Source organism: Convolutriloba macropyga, chromosome 3, assembly GCF_964194025.1.
Source record: "Convolutriloba macropyga chromosome 3, txConMacr16.3, whole genome shotgun sequence".
Lineage (NCBI taxonomy): Eukaryota > Metazoa > Xenacoelomorpha > Acoela > Convolutidae > Convolutriloba > Convolutriloba macropyga.
This window is the reverse complement of record NC_134470.1, coordinates 77815771-77835364: the sequence shown is the minus strand read 5'-3', so window position 1 is coordinate 77835364 and position 19594 is coordinate 77815771. Positions and strand designations below refer to the sequence as shown.

Genomic DNA, 19594 nt, shown 5'->3' with positions numbered 1-19594 from the left:
TTTTGCTCATTTCTAGTCGACTTGATGTCAAGTCGCATTGAGGAAAAGTCCCATAAAGTCCAAAAAAGTGTCGGTTAAACTTCTGAGTATAAATTTTATCTGATGCCATTTTAATTTGGTAATTAGTGGTTTTCAAGAAATGGACAAGGAGTTTTGGTCGTATTTAATATTTGTAACTAATTGATTTTTTTGCCGTATTTTCTGGTAGTCATATTATGGTAGCCACAGGTCTCATAGGCCCTCTAGAGTAGATTGTTTTATTCTTTTAGTAGTTTGTTGAACGATATATTGATATGTTAATTTTTTATCTCTTCCTCATTTTGTAGACAATTAAGTGAAAAAAGTAGATGTCGGAACTTACTGTGCGAACGCACATTGCCGAGCCTCCTTGTTTACTTTAAAATTCTTTTGAAGGTATGTTTCTGCATCTGGAGTTTTTTATGTCCTCAAGCGGATATTTAGACCAGAAACTTTAATTGACATTAATTGAGGTATTTGCGGTTTTTATGGCGTATGTTAATAATTTTGAATGTTTTCTTTGATATGATCAGCTTTTTTAAATTAAAATTCGTTGTATCTATCTTGTAGTACCAATTCTTATAATTTATAGCATATAGGCATATCATACTCTTTTAAGTTGCTATTTCAGTCTACGTGAAAAAATTTGAAACATGAAGAGCGAGATAAGTGAAAAACTCTCGGAAATTTAAACTCCGTTATCTCCTTGGGAAATCATAACGTGAAAATATCTCTTTGACAACCTAACCAGTTTTTCAAGAGCTTTCTAAAGCTACCAATTTATATCTCTCTACAAAAAAATATACCCGTCGGACAAGCTGGTACCCCCCCCCCCCTTCTCTCCTGCTCCGCCTCATCCCCTCCCCCTCCCCCCCCCCCCCTCCCCCCCCCCCTCCCCGATAATTTTGGAGGGTTCAACAATAAAAGGCAGTCTTTCCTGAGATTTAGAAATATTTGAATCAATATATGACCGAAAAGTCAAATATATTTTGTCAAATGTGAAACATTCGAATCAAAATAACCGCGTGGTTAATGTTACATGCTTTCATACTATTTTTAAATTTTTTTATCATTATACGATGCCACAAAAGAAAAGTTGGAGATGCTAAACAGTTGAAACTTTGGCGGAAAATCAACAAAGTCAAGGAAAACTTACCTTCAGCCGTTTTCAGCGCAGAATTATTTTGATCCATTAAGTGGGAACAAAGCGTGCAAAACTAGTGTCGAAGTTATTAGTGTTAATTGCTTGACATCAAATACCTGCGGAGGCTTCAGAATTATATTTACATAAATGATTATGCTGCTTTTTTCTCTACGCAAATACAAAATGTCAAAAGCTCTGTGGTTATAACATGGTTAGTAACGATTTTATTATCGACACAAGCTTACAGCAATGTGCATTTTATTCAAATAACAGTTAACAAAGCTACGAACTACCTTCGTTGAGAAAATTCGCTCCTTTAATATCGAGTTTTCCTTTATAATTTGAGAGCTTTTCCTCCTTAACTAGCTAAATTTACTTGGTTACCTACGATTAGAATTATTCACACTTGTTTTGGTTGAAATGAACTTTTATAGCTGTTTGTATTTGCAGGTTTAAATATGTAAAAAGGAAGAGAAAAGCGACCCTATAGGGCAAAAACCCCAAACGGGTTAGTTTTTTTTTGTTTTTTAACACCCGAATTCGCTAATTACGCAAGTTTCAAAACAAAAGTTTAATCTATAGGTGGAAGGAAGTGCAAAAAACTTACAGATTATTGGCGACGAACGTTAATTAGTTGTTTGCAAATCAGGCTCTCTGCAAAAAAACGTATTGATATTAATTTTGCTAAAAATTTCCTACGAATGTTACTGGTCAGATAAGAATTATAACTTCGTTATAATTGATAATTTAAATCAAGTTGAGTTAACTAACCTGCATATTAATAACCATAAATGAAGCTTAGTCTAGACGAATGTATTGACTATGTTATGGTCGATCGTGTCAGAAAATTCAATAATTATGAAGATTATTCTCAATCTTCCTTGTACTTGTCTAACTCTAAACATATTATCAATTATTAAAAAAATCAATTCTTAACTTGTAAGACATCTTTCTACTGAGGTCAAAAGTACATCGGTCAAGCTATGCATGTATTTTAACCTGGATGGACAAGACTTAATAGACATAAAATACATTTAAAACAATTTAATATTATACACTATGGTTTGGTTTTGCAAATTTTTTTCCCGTTATTGACCCGTTCCCTCCACCACCCCCCCCCCCCATAATCAAGTTGTTTTTGTATTACATGTTTTAGTTTCAAAAACGCGCTGTTATTGTATTTTGGTTGTAAATGCGCATTATTCGTATATGAATATGCCGACAGTAGTGCATTCAAAATAATACCATATATGCTATAACATGCATAAACCAAAAAGAATTAGTTTTGCAACAATGTTTTTTTTTGGTACCCAAGCAAAACATGCTCAATTTGCTCAGATGCTTTACTGAAAGTTCAGATTGTTTTTTTAAAATATTTCAAATATAGTTGAGGTACACAAGCAGTCTGACCTCCAATTAAACAAGACAGCTCGTGTGAGATGGTTTTGGAAAAAACCCAATTGACTTTTAACGAGTTGCGCGTTTGGCCATGCCCCGCGGGCCGTGGTCATGTCTTAGCGGCCCGTGAGACTTGATATGAAACTATCACACCCGAACAAGATATCACGACCAATATTCAATCTTAAAATGGGGGTTTATTTCCGTGGGGGTTAATTTCCTATCTGTAATTATGTGTTTTTTTCCGAGGGGGTTTGTTTCCCAATCCCCACGTGAGACTGCGCGTAGCCATACGTCACAAGCTTGCCATTGCACTCCCTTTGCTCTAAGACAAAATTTTTTGACTCTCAAGCTTTCGATGCTCAAATTGAAATATATTTACCGTAGCAAACTCGAGTACGCTTTTTTATTTTGAAAAATCGAACAATTCAGAACCCTACTTTTGATATAATTTTATCAGACGAAAAACAACATGTGTTCTCAATTTTTGGTTGCAAATTGGAAACGAAATTGCAATGAAACTAAAACTTCGAAAAGAGCACTAATTGAAAACTTTTCTGAAAAATGTTAACGAATAAAAAGAGAACAAAAATTCGAAAAAATCAAATTAAAAAATTTCGTTTTGTGGCAAGATAATTATACCAAGTTATTTTAAAATCATGTTTTGTATTTTCGCACAATTTTGAATTTGTAATAATTTAAAGCGAACCGAAAAAAAAACCCCAAAACATTTCTTTTTTCTATCCTTTATTTTCAACTGAAAAACTGATGTTTGTTTATAATAATTCACTAACGCTAGTGGCTTTTTGTGTGCAATAACTTCATGGTTCGAAATAATTAGGATCAATGGGAGATTATATGTTTAGACAAAATATAAGCCAACAAAACGCAACTTGAGAATAAAGGAGCAAAATTGAAAACGACTTATTTTGTCTCTCAAAACACCGTTTTATTGTAATAAGGTTCCCACATATCACCAATCCGCCAAACAGTTCAGCGGAATCGTTAATTAGCCGCTTTTAGAAAGTATTTTGCAGTTAGAAAGAAAAAATATCTTTAATTCACTAAAATTATCATAAATTAAACTATTTGAAGTAAAATATTGAAAGGACAGAATTTGCGAAACATTGGACATGATTTCTTTAGACTTCTAACCAAAATGAGACTAAACTGAGAGCGCAAATCTTAAAGAGATTTAAGTTTTTAAATTCGAAAATTTGAAAAAGAGAAAATTTTTTCTTTCTTGTTTTCGTCGAGTGTTTTTTTCTGCTGCTACGCTTTAGAATGACCTTCAACGAACCAACTCAGCATTTTTGATATCAAAGTAAACTCGATAAACCTCTAATGCTGGATTAAAATTTATGAATTGATTTTGAGCAGATATCCCCAAAAAATGATTTTCTACGTGCCTTAAATAAATTTTTACCGTCTTCTGTTTAAGTTTGTTCAATTCCCACATTTGATACCATTTTTCTGTTCTCGTTTTTTATAATGGAAACCCAGTGAACTGCAAGAAACGAATGATTCAAATTTTAACTAACAATGAGAGAAAAACTAAAGAAAATTAAAAAAAGATTAAAAGAATACCGTTGTTGTTTTTCTGTTTTCTGATTATATGTTTTCTTTTAGATTATTTTATAACAAAATTTTCAACAAAGTTTCATCAATCATTATATTTTATTATTTAATATATATTAACTTTTTATTCCAACAAAATTATTGAAATAATGAAATATTTGCTAATATTTTTTCTTTTTTTTCCTTTTCCTGCTTTCTTTCCATTACCAAAAATCAGGTCCCTTCTTTCAATTGCCAATGAAAATTATCGTTTACAGTGATGAAATCAAAAATAACTTCTAGGCGCTACAAAACGATGTTTCTCTTTTTTCGCTACGATACGCAATGAAAAAGTGAAGAATTTGACAAGCAAAAAAACCGGCCTTGCATATATATTCTCTCATTTTGAAAAATCATTGGAAAATATTACTCATATTTAACCTAAACAAATAAAATTATCATTAACAAGGTAAAAATTTTTCTGCTCACTGCGTACATGTGTATCATTAAAACCAAACATTTGTTTTGAAAACCCCTAATTCCACCGAAATTTTAAAAAGAATGCTCCGTTAACCCCACAATTACATCGTTTTTTCCGCGTTACCGCCCATTCTTTTATCACATTCACCCCTAAATTACCCTCATCACCTCACTCTCAATTCGTTCTGGGGCGAATAGTTAGGGGGTAATTTATAAAGTCACATCAGTACACCCCATTCCCCCCAATACACTCACTGGTTTTCTTCTCTTTTTTTTGGGTGGGTTGGAGGTGGGGTGAGTTTGGGTGGCGATTTTATCACGGGTTCATTTTCAAGGTGATGCTGTACCACGTTTGTTCCTATCTCACCTTAAAAGGCCAAAAAGTAATCTGTATGCAAAAATGCAGAAAAGCGGATGGTGTTTATAATTAGTGTTTTGCCCAACATCACCTACGTCTCAACAGCGTTTTAATTTGTCGAATTTGGTGACAAAAGACGAAAAATAAATTGAATATTTGGGTGCATAGTGTCATCAAGTAACGTTTTTTTTGTTAACATTTTTTCTTAACGCGTTTTTTACACAATATTCTGGAGGCTTGCAATATTGATTTTAGCATTTTGGTCAAGATAGGTCAATTGCGCTGAAGTATTTTTTTAATAAAAGAGCAGAGTAAACATAGACAAAATGCTAGACAAGCATGGATATTTCTAATTTTTTATCACTGTTTGCACCAAACATGATGATGAAGACATTTTTACAACTTACACAGTTTCTCTACCATAAATGACACATATATTCCTTTTCATTAACTTAAAAACAAAGAAACCTCGAAAAAATCTGTCTGTTGGAGGGTTTTTGATTTCAACGGAGAAGGCATTAAAATCTCGAATGCTTCATTTACTATTAAAAAAAACGTGTATTCAAACATTGTACATTCAATTAAAAATAACATTGAGTGTCTATATGGATTTTCTAGGGTTTGAAACAGAAGAACTCAAAAAACAGATTAGCTTTGTTGATTAGTGTGCATGTTTTTTTTGCTTTACCACTGAAACATTTTGACAAACCAGAAAAACAAAATTGTTCGATATGAAATATTTAATTGAGTGGCAACTGTAGAAAATACCGCCAATAAAAATGATTGAATATAGAACCCTTATTGATGACAATTGTTTGCGAATCTGTTTGCAAAGTTATAGAAATCGAGTGCCATTTATTGCATCATAATTTAACTAAAGATGAAAAAAATCAGCACAATTTTTAAATGCTAGTATTCTAATGTAGATTGACCCGACCTATTAAGCTTAACGTGGTTTCTGGGCAATATATCCTTAATTGTATCTTCTCTCTTTTCATTTTTTATTCTTCAGAGTGATTCAGGTTTTTTTAAGAAATTTTTCAGAAACATAGGCAGAACAGTTTTGACAACAAAAAATGCGGAAAAATTTTTTGAAATTTGTTTTAATTTTTACGTTAATATAAAATTCAACAGCAAAATCTACTTTAAAAAAAATTTTTGCATTTGTTTTTCATTACAGCTGAGTCAGCAGGCCTAGTACTGTAACGTTTTTATACAAGTTTTCCTAACAAAAAATTTTGCTTTTTTGTTCCAGCTACATGATGGACACAGTGAAGCGATTAAACTGTAATCAACGAAAACCTGGCTTCTTTTTTAGACAAAACAAAACGTTTTACTTGGTCTCTATTTCCATATAGCTCAAAATCCCGAAATAAATAAACAATCTGATTTAAAAACGAAAACTGAAAAACAAGAGTTCGAAGTCCAAAGGTTCATGCGCGCAAGTCCTTGCATGTATTTCAAAAGTCAATTCAGCTATTCAGTGATTTCAAAGAAAATGAGCAGAAGCAAATAAATAAATGAACTATTGTTAAATGCTGCTACTAAATTTCACAGTTTAATTCATTCGAAATATCTTATGTTTAAAAGCGTGTTAATATTTTAATCACGCATTTAAGTTTTTCTGAAATTTGATCGTTTCCAAATAATTTGGGTTGTTTTGGATCGAGCTCAATGCTATCATTAGGAACCCCGTATTGATTCATAACCTTATTCTGAATTTTCTTCTTGTTGAAAAAATATCAGATCTTCTTAAAGAGATAATTGTGGATTAGGGAAGATCAGGGGAAAATTCTGACAAATTTCCATATTTCTGGAACAGATTCTATACTTTCTATACTTTATGACAATCCAATTACGTTTTTTCAGAAAAAGATTTAAGAAAGTTTGTTGAGCCAGCTAGTGCTTTCAGAATACATATAATACTGTGTGCCTTCAATTATAGTTTGCTTTTATTGTAAACTAATTTTGCAATGAGAGCTTTCCTTCTTCCAAAAATAACACCAGGAACGTGTTTTACCTTCAGAGATTGAAATTGTTTGTTCAATAAGGATTTAATACCGCGTCAGCAATACATTTTTTATTATGAACATAAAAGAGTGATAATTCTGACGGAGGAATCTGTAAAGTATTTTGTAAATAAAATTAATTGCTAATTAATTTTTTTTCTGAGGAACATTTTAAAATTGAGACCCTGGAATGTTGAAGCAATGTAGTTGAAGGCAGTAAGCAGTCTCTCCTGTTTTTTAAATGGAATAAAAACAGCTGCCATTAGATGTCTCTCGAATTATTCTTCTGGAAGCTCTATCTTTTCGAAAAAGTTCTCATCTATGGTTTAATAAATGTCATAAATTTACACTCTTTTACACTCTTGAATCTTACAATCAATGAGAAATTGTATAAAACGCCAAGAGTTCGCCTTGTTTAACTTTTCTGTTAAAACGAAAAATTCAAAATGAAGAGATATTAAAAATTTGAGTCCCGGCCCGAAACCGGAGAGGTAGCACTATTTTTGCGGTTATTCTAGAGGTTATTTTTCGACTCCTTATGAACAAAACAGAGCCAGATTATACTAGTCTTTAGCCACTCTCTGATTGTAATAATTGTCATTAAAAAAATTTGCGTTACGAAATAAAAGTTTGCTGTTATGTAAAGAGGAATTTATTTCTCTTTGGAAAACTACTTTTGCTCTTTGAAGTTTTCAAGTTAACAATTCTTTTGAAATTGAAATAAACAAAAAAAATTGTGCAAAAAAGACTACTGTCTCAAAAAAACCTGACACCTTGAAAAATCGATTGTCGGAAAAAATAAAATTCTGTCTGAAAAACAGGAATCTTATAAAAGCAGTTTGATTCCAAAAAATATTTTAATTTATTATTATCTGTTCTAAACAACGGCTGAAACAAAAATAATTTGGATGACACTGCGAATAGATGTAGTTTGCAGTGCAACTACTACTTAAAGAGCTTATTCCAAAACTACAGCTGGCCCAAATTTCCTAAAGTTAACCCTATAATCAGTCAGAATAAGAAAAGTAAGAAAGGAAAGTGAAAAGAATTTGTAGATTACAAACTCTGAGAAGAACCGATTTTGTTTTGCAGTATCCAAAAATATTTTTTAAAAATCTCCATAGATTATCTAAGATGGTGATATTTGACATGAAAATGATATTGTGATTGTGGCACTGAAATAATTTTTTTGCGGCAGATTTTGCTTTATTCTAACTGAGTGCTTTTTGTGTATTAGTTAAAGGATGACAATTCCTAGACACATGAAGACCATGTATTTTGCGATTGCAACCTAATTACTTCTGATTTAATTAAATATAACGGAAAATTCTATCAACAAAATAAATTTTTATTTGAGAAAATCTGTGTTAGAAGCTTGAGAGAGAACAACCTAATATAAATTGTGCATAAGATAAGCTCGACATAGCTTGACAAGAAGTTCTACTTGTTCAACGTATACTTGGCTACAGAACTGAAGCCTTGAGGAACGAGAAAGAACGTGAGAACGGGTTATAAAAGATGCCCAAGTTTGACAGCTTAAGACCAGTTGGTGTAAATGGTTAGCACTCTAGGCTTGCAAGTAAGAGATGCTAGTTCGAATACAGTACTGGTCCATTTTTACAGTAGTTGCGGCTGTTTAGACCCCCCAAAAAAACCGTTGGGCAAATCAGTCATCTTGCTGATTCATTTCCTATTTTCCCTCAACTCAGTTATAAATTGACCACTTTTAAATCCCATATATGATTTTTTATGTGGTATAGCTCTGTGAACAAATTTTTACAACCCGCAACACAGTCCACTGTTGTACCTAACATATAGTTATTAATTGTGTCTAACGTATCATTAATAATCAGCATAATTATAACTGTGCCTAATAGTTGTTAGTTCAGAAGTTTGATGCAGTAGGCTATATGCTACTTTTTCAAACGCATTGATTTGTACTGAAATTGATCCAGTAATCCGTGCACAACATACATCAGCATACATTGTAATCAGATGAATGGCTCAACAAATTAGTGATATTTTTTTAGTAAATTGGAGTGCCCAGTCAACGAACTGTTCCCTTTGGGAATTGTTCGTCATTGTCTGACTATCTATTACAAAAATAAACAATAATTAATCATTAGGATTATGAGAGAAACCCTGACGGAACCGGCCACGGGAGGATACAGTTAGTTCAACCCCGCCCTTCAAATGAACAACTGCAAAGATAAAAATAGAAAAAAATTTAAAAAATGCAAAAAAATGGTATTGCGGTATCCTATTTTTCACCCTCCTAAACGTGAGCCTAAAATCTCCGCAGCATTGATTACTAATTTTGGTTCATTCCACACCATAGCTTTTTTAATCAAAAAAATTTCTTAGGTTTTTTTATCATTTTCCACTGAAATCGAAAAAAAAACAAAAATGGCCATCTCTTGCGTTCTATTGATGCTAAGGGGGTCATTTTTAATTTTTGTTACAGAAAAGGCAGCCCTTCACTGATAAATTAGCCCAAAGTTTTCAAGCAACCTTCCTAGCAAAATCTCATGGTTTCAGACAAACGTGTTTTTAAGTTGGTGCGAATTTTTAGAGACAATTAATTTTCATCTACAAAAATGCCAGCTGCAATCGACGCGAGTATGACTTAGTAGCTGCAACTTAACTAAATTTCGATTTCATCTTTGAAAGCTGGTGGTCATTCTATTGAAGCATTAGAGGAAACGAATAACGTTGCAAATGACAATGGCTGTTTTGAAGTATTGTTTCAACTGCGGGGTGGTCTTTCAAGAACGTTTGAGATTACTCTAATTATTATGGCTGTTTTTTTTCTGCGAAACAAAATTCTCTCTGAGCGTCTATCATTTGATTTTAAACGTGTTGTTTCCATATTCAATATCGCCTTTTTATATTCATTATCCAACGAAAAACAAACTGCAAAAAAAAATACTACCTAAAGCCCTGGTATCCCGAATTGTGTCAACAACTCAGAGAAGTGATTTTTCAACAGAAAAGAAGTCGGCATTGATCTGAGGGAAACAATTTTTAATAATAATTAATGTTCGTTTTTAACATTGTTTCAAAATTGGGGAAATATATATGCGAGGCTGGTTTTTTCCTGAGTCAATCGTTCATTTTTTGTTTTCTTTTTCAGTTCTAAAAAAAATTATCAAATTTTCCTATTTCGATTAAAATTACTTTTTCTCAAAAGATGGAAAAAACCTGAACATTAAATTTACTGATAACCAATGTTACTCAAAGCTACTGTCAGAAGTATTGAAAAATAGAAAACTGCTTTAGGAAAGTTTTGCTAAAAAAAGCGGTTTCAAAAAAATTCAAAACCAAAACTGTTTTATCTAAATCGATATTTTAAAAATTATGCGTAAACTTTTATAAAAAGCGAATGAGCGCATTATGTTCATGCAACATCGATTATGATAAATTATTTCCAAAAAATTCAAAAAGTTCATCTATAAATTTAGTGTCAGTTTTAAGATTACCAAAAACACCTCAAAAACTCCACACCTAGGCTTCAAAAAAATCAAGACCCAGGACGGTGACGAACATTGCATGAAAATCAGATACCACAAAGTAATCTTTACATTTGTTTTTTGTACTTTTGTTTGTGTGTGTGTGTATTTGTGTGTGCTGCGTGCGCACCTGTGAGCTTGTGTGTGTGGGTGTGCGTATTTTGATTGTTTGTGATATGTGTGTAAGTGCGAGAGGCAGAGAGAGAGAGAGAGAGAAAGAGAGAGAGAGAAGGGTTGTGTGCGAAATTTTTGTTTCAAATGTTAGACACAAATAGAGAGAGAGAGAGAGCAAAAATTTGCAGATCTTATGAAAACCTATAAAACTACCTAAACTTTGCTAACAAACTTGAATTTAAAATTTTCCAATGCCATATTTGCTTATTTTTAGTTCTTATTGAAAACAAATCTGCAAGTGTTTTGAAGAATTAATTAACCCATTATACTCAAGAAACATCAAAAAGGACAGAAAAATTTGAAGGCGTTCAAAAAGTTCATTTCAGATTTAACAGTCAATTTTAAGATTACCTTTAAAATTTTCTAAAGAATTTAACATCTAGTTTTTCAAAAAAAAGCAGTCGAGTCAAATTTCACTGGTGACAAATTTTTAGTATTGATTAGATGCCAAAAAGAAAAAAAGTGAAATGATTTTTTTCTGGTGGTAAAGTTTGTATTTTTGTTTGTGTGTGCGCGCATTTGTGTGGTCATGTTTCTGTTTTCATTTTTATGTGTAATTAAAAGAGTAAAATTGATAATTAGTGTGAGAGAGATAGCTCATTCAAAAGTTAGACGGTCAAATAGAGATTGCAAAAACTGTCAGATGAAAAAAAAATGAGCAAAACCACTTAATATTGCTACAAACTGCGACTTCAAATATGTCCGACAACAAAACTCTGTTCTTAAATCTTGCTGATAAGACATCTGCATGGTTTTGGAAACTTAATTGTCCCCTTGTGCTCATGAAATATCGAGATTGAAAAATGTTTTCTGAAGTCTTTAAAAAAGTTACCTTCAAATTTTGGTGGCAAAATTAATGTTAACGATACAATTGCCTTTAATGTCCACACCAATATTTTTAGAAAAAAACATAGAAGACCTAAATGAACCTCGATTAGTGATTAACTGACAAAATTTTTTTAGAAAATTGTTTTTTTTGGATTTGGTATTTGTACTTGTTTGTTGGTGTTTGTTTGTGTAAATTGTGCTGCGTGTATAGTTTTTCTGTGTCTTTCAGGTTGTACTACACTTATAATTCTAGATTAGGTTCTTTTGAAGAGGACGGTTTTTTGCTTCAAACGATTTTTGGTTCAAATAATTTTCTCCAATGCATATTAATTGCTCTAGGATACTCCCAACGGTTTCTCTGGCAGAATTTAAAAGTTTTTTCCCAACCTTTAGAGGTATATTGGAACATTCTCTGCTACGCACAGATTAGCGCGAGCCGTCTCGTTTTATTACGCCGTCGTCCGACGCAATGAGCACGCATGCATAAAAGCAGTCTTCAAAAGCGATCGCAATTCCTCTGTTAATAGATATTGTAAACCAACATATATGAAGGCAATGAATACCGATTATGTTTAATTCATGTTCAAATACTGATCTAATTATCGGCTTGGTTTGTTTATCATTTAAAATGATTTTTCCGATTTCCAAATACTCTTACGGGAGTCGTCCAAATAAGTTCATTTGTAGCATCCACAAAATTGGCATTCAAAAGTCTATTTAAGCTTCCATTTAATTTTTTCAAAAGCTTTTTAGTCGTAAGTTTCTAAACAGAGACGGCTTTCTTTTTAAACCTCTCTGCTATTTTTGAATTTTACAAAGATTTTGTAGTTCAACTTTCGCTGTGATAGATGATATAAAATTTTCGAATAATTATGCTGTAGTTGCTATACCTCTGTAATATAACTACTTTGAAATCTATTCGAAACTGTATTGACGTTAAAAATCATTTTCATAACCTGCAGTAGGGGACCTGACAAGTAGACTTTTAACAAGATTTTTTTAAGAGCAAACAAGAAAACGTTTTTATCTGATAAGATCTTATCAAAATGCACCAAGAAAATCTTGACCTGTCAGGTTGGTAAGATATTTCAAGTTTTGCAAGAGATGTCAAGATTATATATTTCTTATTAAGGTGTGTCACGTTTTGGTTCCCTGGAGCTATTTCTAAGGGTTTTGACAGCATAATAAAGTAAGATTAAGCGAGGCAGAACCTCAAAAATAATTTTAGACCGCTATTTGTGTCTGAAAAAAAAAGACCGTCAAATTGGTTTTTCTCTTTTTAATTACCTCGAACGATTGATACAGCGTCAAATATATTGCTTTTTATTTCCTCCTTTTCAAAACAGCAAAATACAGCTTTATATTTTGCGGAAACTTATTTGCGATTAATGATCGCATACGCCTGTGTTGCAAATCTGTTTATTTCTTTTTTTTTGTAACTATATTTATTTGGCACTGAAAGCAGAAATTTGTACAAAATTTTGTACATGCGTTTGTATATATTTATACGACATAATAGTAGTTTTAAATACACACGCCATCCATAAAATACCGAAATACAACAATGACAACTTCATTTGTACGTTTTGTACACGGCGGTTGCCCATTTGGCCGACAGGGTGATTAGCCCACAACTAAAAATGAGAATTAAAGCTGACAACCCGACTGCACACCAATGGTAATGACTGGACAAACTAGTGATGTTTTGACCAATCCAATTTGTCGACCAATCAGAATTAAGCTGACGGCAATAAATTTCTCAATTTTTCAATGTCGGCTAAACTCCCTGTCGGCCAATATTCCTAGCACTTCCCTTTAAAAATCTATGCTAGTATTGCTATACTGTACTATGTCGGTGCAGTTTTTATCTATATATGCGAACGGGTTAAAAGCAATTCCCGTTTTTTTAGAGAACAGAAGGAAAAAATAAAAGAATAGTAATTTTTTCTTTAACTGTTATTACCATTTTGAAATGTAACTGTCGCTGTTTTGGTTAGCAGTAGACTTTACCAGTCGTTTGTCGTTTGCTTTTTTGTATTTATTCTAGAACCGATATACCCGTGCACAGTTACGTAACCCATGTACGTCTGTCTGTACATGTAAACTTTTTAAATTTATAATTTCGGGGTGACTAATACTTTGTTATTCTTACTACTGAAAAAATATATCTATTGGGGTGGAGGTATTGCGCTATTTTCCCCAGCACAGCAACCGCGTCTGCAGGTAGCAAGTTTAATTTCAGTTTTATTAGTTGTTCCTTTTTGAAGTGTTACCAAACTGCTGGTACAACTTTTTCGTTTTTGCTTTACTCCAGAACATCGGATCTTTATCTCTTCGCAAAAATCTTGAAACTCACTTAACCTTTTTGGGATATTTTTATTTTACTAGAACAATTAAGTGATAGTGATTACATCCAACGGCAAGTTTTTTTTCCATTTGGGGATCGTGAACAATTTTGAGATCATTTTTAATACAATAATTGCTCATCAGATTTCATTTTCTGCAAACAAGTTTGCCACCTTCCCATTTGTGAAAATGGAATTGTCTCTATTTCAACTTTTGGAGGCATAACTTTTCGGTCAAGGTGACATTGAGAAAACCTCATATTTTTGAAGTTTTCTTGTATAAGTTTTCTTGAGTTTTTTCTTTTTTCTTTCCATTTCATGCCATCGGATTGCTTTAATTCATTGCGAACGTACATAGTAAATTGAACCATTCTATTTGTAATTTTTGCAGACAACTATGCGAGAAATTTCTGGTTCTTTGTGGAAAAGCAATTTCGAAATTATCATTTGTTTCGTTTTCAGTGGCCATTGCATTTCATGAGAATTCGAAAAAAAATCTAAAACATCAACAACGCAAAATTCAAAAAAATAACCGCTTCACTTAAAAAGCGTGCTTTGATGTTTTTGAATAATTTCCTCATTTTTTTTTACAAATTTTAGGGTTTTTTGTTTCCGTCACATGCGATGTTAAAGTCGGTTAAATGTATTCTCAGATAAGCGCCCTACAATGAAAAAACACAAGAAATAGCAACATACACAAGAGGGTGCGCAAAATGTTTCCCTATAACAAATCAATAGTTGCCCAATTTTAAGTTATCAATCGAGCAATTCCAACCAAGCAGACGTGAGGTTATTCAACAGACCTAAATGTTGCTAAACACTATTTCAAAAAAATGGAACATTTTTTAAACAAAGGCGCGGTTTTTCTCTCAAACTGAGAGCTTGCCTTGATTTTAAACATTGTGTTTTGTCAAAATTGTGCAACATTTTGGTGCTAAAAATTCGCTTATTTTGCATATGGCAAATTTATTACAAAAGAGATTAATTTAAAACGCAATTATAGCAATCTTTTGCTATGCTTCTTAATATTTTCGTCGACGTGAGACCTAAACTTTCAATTCCTTTTTATTGCTCTGACCCACTTTAGTGGGGGAAGGGCTATGTGTTCAACTGGTTTTTGGATACAGATATTAGTTTAGCTGCTTTTACAGATATTCAACTTGTTTTTTTTAATAATCGATATAGTCATCGAACAGAGATGTAAGTTGTATCATAAGAAAGCTTGTTAAAAGTAGTATATCAATTTAAAAAGTTTTCTATTCTTGTCGTTTTCTGAGGAGTAACGGAGGTTCAAGATTTTGTGAACGTTAGCAACACTTCAGTTGTTTTGTGGTCTAAAGAGTGGTGTGCAATGAGTGGGCCAATTTAAATGCAAATCAGGACCAGAGAGTAAATATTCTATTTTCTGCGTAAGGTTTATAATTTATTTGGCTACAAAATTGTGTATTGTAAAGTTTTAGCAAATTCTCGACTTCTCCTGAATTCTCCCAGCATTTAACGCGCTTTTGCTATGAATAAGTATAAATACTCAACAGCCTATTTCCCAATCTATGGAGTTATTACAGAGATTATCTAAGGCTTTTTGTTGATACCTCATGGTTTTTTCTAATATAACTCGATGAGTATCTAAATTTCATCGCTTTTTTGATATATTGATCTTTTTCATATCAAACTAGTTATCTCCAATATGTTTAAAAATTTTATGATTAAATGGACAAGCAGCAATCTAAAAACAGACAAGTTTGATTTAATTATAGAATTTTACGATTCAAAGATTTTTCGGATGTTAAAAGGCGCTGTCTTTTTTTTAAAAAACATTTTTTGGCTTTTTTCCTTTTGTTCATTGAAGACCAAACTGATTTCAAATGAGAGCTAAATTATTGCAAAATCCCTATAACGAATCAATAGTTGCCCAATTTTAAGTTATCAATCGAGCAATTCCAACCAAGCAGACTTGAGGTTATTCAACAGAGCTAAATGTTGCTAAACACTATTTCAAAAAAATGGAACATTTTTTAAACAAAGGCGCGGTTTTTCTCTCAAACTGAGATCTTGCCTTGATTTTAAACATTGTGTTTTGTCAAAATTGTGCAACAATTTGGTGCTAAAAATTCGCTTATTTTGCATATGGCAAATTTATAACAAAAGAGATTATTTAAAACGCAATTATAGCAATCTTTTGCTATGCTTCTTAATATTTTCGTCGACGTGAGACCTAAACTTTCAATTCCTTTTTATTGCTCTGACCCACTTTAGTGGGGGAAGGGCTTTGTGTTCAACTGGTTTTTGGATACAGATATTAGTTTAGCTGCTTTTACAGATATTCAACTTGTTTTTTTTAATAATCGATATATTTATCGAACAGAGATGTAAGTTGTATCATAAGAAAGCTTGTTAAAAGTAGTATATCAATTTAAAAAGTTTTCTATTCTTGTCGTTTTCTGAGGAGTAACGGAGGTTCAAGATTTTGTGAACGTTAGCAACACTTCAGTTGTTTTGTGGTCTAAAGAGTGGTGTGCAATGAGTGGGCCAATTTAAATGCAAATCAGGACCAGAGAGTAAATGTTCTATTTTCTGCGTAAGGTTTATAATTTATTTGGCTACAAAATTGTGTATTGTAAAGTTTTAGCAAATTCTCTCCTGAATTCTCCCAGCATTTAACGTGCTTTTGCTATGAATAAGTATAAATACTCAACAGCCTATTTTCCAATCTATGGAGTTATTACAGAGATTATCTAAGGCTTTTTGTTGATACCTCATGGTTTTTTCTAATATAACTCGATGAGTATCTAAATTTCATCGCTTTTTTGATATATTGATCTTTTTCATATCAAACTAGTTATCTCCAATATGTTTAAAAATTTTATGATTAAATGGACAAGCAGCAATCTAAAAACAGACAAGTTTGATTTAATTATAGAATTTTACGATTCAAAGATTTTTCGGATGTTAAAAGGCGCTGTCTTTTTTTTAAAAAACATTTTTTGGCTTTTTTTCCTTTTGTTCATTGAAGACCAAACTGATTTCAAATGAGAGCTAAATTATTGCAAAATCCCTATAACGAATCAATAGTTGCCCAATTTTAAGTTATCAATCGAGCAATTCCAACCAAGCAGACTTGAGGTTATTCAACAGAGCTAAATGTTGCTAAACACTATTTCAAAAAAATGGAACATTTTTTAAACAAAGGCGCGGTTTTTCTCTCAAACTGAGATCTTGCCTTGATTTTAAACATTGTGTTTTGTCAAAATTGTGCAACAATTTGGTGCTAAAAATTCGCTTATTTTGCATATGGCAAATTTATAACAAAAGAGATTATTTAAAACGCAATTATAGCAATCTTTTGCTATGCTTCTTAATATTTTCGTCGACGTGAGACCTAAACTTTCAATTCCTTTTTATTGCTCTGACCCACTTTAGTGGGGGAAGGGCTTTGTGTTCAACTGGTTTTTGGATACAGATATTAGTTTAGCTGCTTTTACAGATATTCAACTTGTTTTTTTTAATAATCGATATATTTATCGAACAGAGATGTAAGTTGTATCATAAGAAAGCTTGTTAAAAGTAGTATATCAATTTAAAAAGTTTTCTATTCTTGTCGTTTTCTGAGGAGTAACGGAGGTTCAAGATTTTGTGAACGTTAGCAACACTTCAGTTGTTTTGTGGTCTAAAGAGTGGTGTGCAATGAGTGGGCCAATTTAAATGCAAATCAGGACCAGAGAGTAAATGTTCTATTTTCTGCGTAAGGTTTATAATTTATTTGGCTACAAAATTGTGTATTGTAAAGTTTTAGCAAATTCTCTCCTGAATTCTCCCAGCATTTAACGTGCTTTTGCTATGAATAAGTATAAATACTCAACAGCCTATTTTCCAATCTATGGAGTTATTACAGAGATTATCTAAGGCTTTTTGTTGATACCTCATGGTTTTTTCTAATATAACTCGATGAGTATCTAAATTTCATCGCTTTTTTGATGTATTGACCTTTTTCATATCAAACTAGTTATCTCCAATATGTTTAAAAATTTTATGATTAAATGGACAAGCAGCAATCTAAAAACAGACAAGTTTGATTTAAATATGGAATTTAACGATTCAAAGATTTTTTGGATGTTAAAAGGCGCTGTCTTTTTTTTAAAAACATTTTTTGGCTTTTTTCTTTTTGTTCATTGAAGACCAAACTGATTTCAAATGAGAGCTAAATTATTGCAAAATCAAGTTGATGACAAGGCAATTGAATTATAATGAGCATACAATTTTGTTGCAAATATCTAATGGTTTGCTGGCTTCAACATTATTATGTTTTTGTAAATTTATGTGTGCAATTTTGATACTTGCCTGTAATTTTTGTTATCTTGTAGTCTTTTGACTTAGCCTTACCAATGGCGTATTCACGTATTCCAATGGCTTTCTGGGCAATGACATCTAAGCTTGACAATCCAGATACTAACAGGTCTCAACGGTTTTGTTTTGAGTCATAAATGGGGCAGCTCTATGATTTCAGTTGACAGCTAATAGTTTTCATGATTTTGAAAATAACTGTTTTCAAAGAGTATAAATTTTTTATTGGAAAATTTTACCCTATTTGCCTTTGTCTACTTGTTTTTTTATTCTCTATAAAGACATTCCCCATGTTTATTAGTAAAATGGAAGTCCATTTGTTCAGATTTGTTTTTATCTGATGCTAGTTTGACTTTGTCATTAATTTTTTTTTCAATATATAGATAGAAATTGACGTAATTTAGGTTTGTTGTTTTTATTTTGTTCTGTTGTTTGTTTTTTCTCTCAGTCTTCCTAATGGTAGGTGTCATCGGCCCTCTACTGAGGCATAATTCAATTTGTTTATTGATTTGACTTTACGTGCTCTCTTAAATGGGTATATCAATTATTTTCCAACAGTATGTGAATTTATGATACTCTTCTATCTCTTCTCAGCTGGCATTTGGTAATGAATTAAATCAAAAACGCAATTGAGCGCAGTTGGAGCAGTATGAACTCACAGTATCCAACTTCTTTATTAATATTTACGATGCCAGATGAGTTTGAATCTTTATCAAAAAATAATAGCAAACCATGAATGCACAACGATCGTGAAACTATTTTACAAATTTCCGGTGGAAACTTTAAAACCAGTGCAAAAAATGTAGCTAAATGTGTTATTTCAAAATCCAGCTGAGTATCAGGGCATATCATTCAATAGGAAGTCATTGAACTAAGCAAAATCATTTGAATGATATATAGAAAAAATTAACAAATTAATTTTAGTATCAATTGAAAAAGCTTCAGATATAAAATTATATATTTTTTTGCGTTGGAAAATAACAGGATGATGAAAAGAGAGATCTTACCAAGAGAAATAAAAAAACTGCGGGATAAAAAAAATTCTGATTTTGTCACTCATGACAATTTTGGGTAAAATTGGTTGATACCATAGATTAATTTTTTGTCTGTTCCTGCCAGAATACTCCAAGAGCTGTAGAAAGCCTCCTCTATGGACTCTTAATTCCGTACAAACACGAAATTATGCAAGATTACTCAGACTACAGGGTTTATATTTAAAACTCAATTCAGAGATCTTAGTACGGTACTAAAAAGAGTGATAACATTGTGTCAAATTTATAAATGATTCTTATTAAGACAGTGTTTATAGAACTTCTATATTAAACAAATGCAAAAAAAAACATATGAAAAATGAATTCAAATTGCGACGACAAAAAGCTACACAACTAGTAAAACAATTCAAGAAAGGACGCAATATTTGCACAGCCCTCATT

At 32.0% G+C, this 19594-nt stretch overlaps 2 protein-coding genes across 5 annotated transcripts in view; one reads left to right on the top strand and one right to left on the bottom strand.

Moving 5' to 3' along the window:
* LOC142336480 (protein phosphatase 1 regulatory subunit 14C-like) overlaps positions 1-19594 on the top strand; it is a 120920-nt gene that overhangs the window by 59537 nt on the left and 41789 nt on the right. The window contains exon 1 of one of the 4 annotated variants that reach the window (XM_075385355.1): positions 13454-13698. The exons of the other annotated variants lie outside the window; for them this stretch is intronic. The gene's annotated coding sequence lies outside the window, so the exon portion shown is untranslated. Of the gene's footprint in view, positions 1-13453; positions 13699-19594 lie in introns of those variants that run through there. 4 annotated transcript variants of the gene reach the window in all.
* Positions 1-19594, bottom strand: part of LOC142336482 (uncharacterized) — a 111832-nt gene that overhangs the window by 90154 nt on the left and 2084 nt on the right. The gene's annotated exons all lie outside the window — the stretch shown is intronic.